A 4514-nucleotide genomic window follows, 5' to 3' on the forward strand; every position below is an offset into this window, starting at 1 on the left:
TAGCTAACTGTCCGGACAGAAAGGTTGTAAAATTCTAATAACGGTCTTGATTTATCATCTACTAACTAGACTGTTATTTTTCAGATAATAGATTGATATTGGATCTATCATCATCATTGGCCATAGCAACTGATTTGTTCTTCTTCTTCCCTTAGTGGAGTCGCCAAAAACTGTGTAATGACACTGGCACTACACCATGACACACTTTTCCCCACTATTATGTGTTGGCAAAAGACCGATCTTTAGTGTCATCTCATCTGTCGGCAATCATATAGCAAGACGACAAATTATCTGTCGGCGTAGACTTAGCCTAGCTACTGGTCATCAGTCGGGCAAGAGTATGAGCACGAGTCCAGTCTGCATCCAGACCACATGGCGCCACGATGCGGAGCAGAAAAAATGCTTTGCGCTGGAATGAGGAGGTGCGGGAAAGAAAATATAGGCCTGGCGCGGTCTTTGGAAAGGGCGGTGATGAAAATTTGACTCGCGTGCCGCACCTTATCTCTCCCCTCCCAAGTCCCACCAAAAAAAAGAAATGAAAAAAGTCACGAATCACACCCTCAACGCCGTCGCCCGTCCGCAATAGCAGCGACCCCACTGCCGCCAGCATTCCCAGCTCCAATCCCCGGACTCGCCCTCATCCGCACATCCCTGATGCCGAGTCCGAGCCACCACCCGTGCAAGCTCAGCGTCGAGCCCCGCTGCATCGCCACCTTCCGAGCTCCACACGCCACGCGCCATCGGATTCCACATCCGTGCTCCCGCCCTCCGCCTTCGCCGGCAGTCCTGCCCCGGTCGCTGCCGGTGCACTCCGCCGACGCCCAACGCGGATTCCCCATTGCCTGCAGTTCCGCGTCGACGCAAGATGCGGCCCATCCTCACTCCCCACCGGTTGCAGTTCCGGATCTGCGCAGGATTCGTTAGGGTTTGGAGTTCCCGTGGCTGGCACCAATTCCTACCACCGCCACTAGTGCGGTGGGCTCCAGTCCGGGTGCTCTCCTCCTTCGTTCCAGGTAAGAGGCTCTCCCTGCTCTTAGAGGCTTCACTCTCCTCGATTTGGCCCCTTTCACCCGATTCTAGGACTTAGAATATCCCTGCATCTGAACAGAGCCCTCTTTCCAAGGATGTATATATGTCATAGAGGATCCTGCTGCCTGTGCTCTCGAGAAAGCAGATAATGCACAAGGAAAAACAAGAAAATTTAACAAATGGCTTCACTATAAGTGCGCTTAGCCTTTGCTTTTTCTTGCCCAATGATTTCAGAATTGATTTCTATCCATCAGCATAACCTGAAATTCTAATCAAACTAGGGATTTTATAACCTATTGTTTCCCAAATTTCACCAGCGTGGAAAGGGGCTCTTTTTTCAGCATTGTTTCTGAAAATACTTTCCAAACATAGTCTAAGTAGCCTACCATTGTTTCCCTTCTACTGCAGTGGGTCAAAGAAACTGGTAGACATAAAAAGCTATGTGAAAAGCTTCTTTAGCAAAAGAAAGGGTGTAACCTTCCAACATTTATATACCACCGAAGGTATTCAATTTTCGTCTCAGTTTTCAGTTTAAGTGGAATGTCTAAGTCCACTAAAAAAATTACTGCCTTTATTCCTATTTGTCTCAGCAGTATGAATTGAAGTCTATGAAAGAGATGACAAGGAAAAGAAATCATGGTTGCTGCTAGGTACTATAAGCCATAGTCTTCATGTCTGCAACAAAACAGGTAATGACCATAGTCATGTCCGCAACAAAATAGCTAATGCTTATCCATGTCTATTCATTTTTTATTGATGCTGATCTCAAATAATTTCAGTCATTCGTGGAGTAGATAAACTTTGTGAAATAACATGTTAAGGCCTTTAAGGCTAATGGTTGCTGCTGCACTTTTCTAGTGTGAAGCCTGTTATGTTTTCTATCAACATGAATTAACCTTGTGTAATTTTTAAGTAGTAGAAATTGTTATTTGTTTCTTGGATATGAATCTTAAGAAACCACCCAACATTGATGATTTGCTCATTTGTCAAAGAAAAATACTGTCTTTCTGGTTACAGCTACTTCCCTTTATTATTTTTGTGAATGTATCATTTTCTACCTGCAGTAATCCAAATGTTGTCTACTGTGTGTGTGTCTATATATATATATATATATATATATATATTTCAGTTTTAAGTTATTAATGCTAGATGGGAATCAGGTGTGGGTGGTCACTGCTGTGGCTGTCATTCAGTAAAGATCTCAGGAAAAAAAAACATCTGAGCAGCTTCAGAAATTTACCACTAGGATTTTTTTATGTATGTTAGCTTCCCTTAGAAAACAATCTTTAGCCATCATTGTTTTGGCTGTGGCTGTTTAACATGATTCTATATACTGTTCCTTGAACTCAAGTCTTAGTAGTTTTGCCAGTGAAAGCTACTTGTGTTATCTCTGTACAGGTTCTTATTTTATCTCTGGACAGTTTCTGAAACGTGCTATCTTAATTTATCCTCCTGGTGAAAGTTACAGTCTTGAGCCTGCTGATGTGTATTGTGATGTTTTCGGCTATTCCTGATAGCAGTTTTGGTGTGCATTCCATATGGAAGTGATGGTGTCGTCAATGATTCCACTGCTATTGTCTAGTCCAGATTGGTTCATAGACCACATTGTAGCAAAGAACAAATAGTAGGGAAAAATTGTAGGTGTGAGATGCTCATATTATATATGCCATATCTAGAGATGTGTTACATTGTGGTATGCTGTTCACAATAAAATTATCTTTGCCTGTGACTTTTAGTTACTTATTCTTTCTTTTCTTTGAGAAGTGCGGCTATGGCTTAGTTTCTCATAGTGCTTAGTTAATACTTATGTGGTGCTACTGAGAAAGTTAGCTCGTGCTCAAATGGTACCATCTACCTTTCGCTAATGGCTGCGAAATTAATATTGGAGTTACTAATGGCTGCGAATTAGCCAATGAGATGTTCGGATGACACCTTCCACTGTCAGATTTGATGTGTGCCACTTAGTCACTGTAGTTCATTGTCTATTCATGCATTCTCAGGTTTGGGTGTTAGGATAATTCATATCTGCAACCAGCTATTCAGTGCAATTGCAAGTTCTTTTGTTTTTCCAATTAACCATTGGCAACTAGGCTTTCCAAATCAAAAGATGCAGGCTGATTCATTTTGAAGTAGTTAGACTTTATTGCCTCATGGCCCTTTCTTTGGTACACTTGGATCAAATTCTCATGGGTTTGAAATTTTTAATTTTAGGAACAATTGAAGGAGAAACACATGATGCTGATGATCTGTATGCAACTTCAGTGAAGGGAGACCAAATGTTCTATAAAAATTGTTCAGTGTTTCAAGATCAACAATGAGGTAAGAACTTCAATTTCATCATTACTTGGATCTATCTTATGTTTCCACTCAGCAATATAATAAGTGCCAACACTTTTGAGTGCGTGACATATTCCTGATCTTTCTTTTTATCTATGTGGCCTTTGCAAAAAAATTGTAGCAGAAACTATGTGGCCTTTGTTAATTTATGCACAAATTTTAATGATAAACCGGGACATGTATGTAACGGAACATACCACCATTATCTTTTTCCTGCCTCCTAGATTTCTGGTTCTGTTACTTAACTTTAGAGTTTTGATTAATGCTGTAAGACAGTGTTGTATACCCGAATACGACGGCAGGATTCTGATTATTTCAAATGCCCGAATACGACCATGAAGTTGATAGGTTAGCTATATATTTTTTTATATACAGAACGAAGACAATTCTTTTAATTATCCAAAATCATGTATGTTATGTAGTGTTTGAGTTAAGATTACTAATGGTTCATTTATGTCATTATGAGATATGCAAGCTGATTTGGTGACGGAGCCTCTGACTTCCATAGCAGCATGCTAATACAAGGACACTTATTGCTGAACGTGTGAGAGATGTACATGCATTTGTGAGGGATGTACATGATTTGTTGACTCAAAAGTTCATGTCTCTATGTATTTGTTTTGTTTGTTAAGATATATTAGTGAAGGGTGGGCTTGGTGCAAACGGTAGAGTCTTACCGCCTGTGACTAGAAGGTCCCGGGTTCAAGTCGCGGTTTCCTCGCATTGCACATGAGAGGGTAAGGCTTGCCACTAACACCCTTCTCCAGACCCTGCACAGAGTGGGAGCTCTCTGCACTAGGTACGCCCTTTTTGTTAAGATATATTAGTATTGAGGGATGTACATGCATTTGTTGTTAAGACATTGGTGTATGTATTGAAAATATTTAATGTTTCATCTATAAAATCAAGTGGATTTGATGATGTGACATTTTCTCTATAAAATTATGTGGCTTTGAATTATCTATATCGTATTAATATGAATATCTATTAAATAGTTTTGCCAACAGATTAGTTGCCACTGAGGGCATCTTTCCAACCATGCTGTGGAAAAGGTTTCACCAACATATAAACTGTTGGAAAGGTCTTAACTGTTGGCATATGTCTTAACTATCGGTGTAGGTTTAACTGTCGGTGTAGGTTTCAACTAT

The 4514-nt window shown here is 40.6% G+C and overlaps 1 long non-coding RNA gene across 2 annotated transcripts; it reads left to right on the top strand.

Moving 5' to 3' along the window:
- Window positions 1–535: 535 nt before the first annotated feature.
- LOC136551223 (uncharacterized) lies at window positions 536–4269 on the top strand. 2 transcript variants are annotated; one of them, XR_010782499.1, is made up of 4 exons: window positions 536–1013; window positions 1438–1532; window positions 1620–1718; window positions 3241–4269. It is a non-coding gene; the product is annotated as an uncharacterized lncRNA (long non-coding RNA). The 2 variants fall into 2 exon arrangements; XR_010782500.1 differs by having other exon boundaries at window positions 1623–1718.
- The last annotated feature ends 245 nt before the right edge of the window (window positions 4270–4514 follow it).

The sequence above is a fragment of the Miscanthus floridulus genome, chromosome 4 (genome assembly GCF_019320115.1).
Source record: "Miscanthus floridulus cultivar M001 chromosome 4, ASM1932011v1, whole genome shotgun sequence".
NCBI classification, from domain to species: domain Eukaryota; kingdom Viridiplantae; phylum Streptophyta; class Magnoliopsida; order Poales; family Poaceae; genus Miscanthus; species Miscanthus floridulus.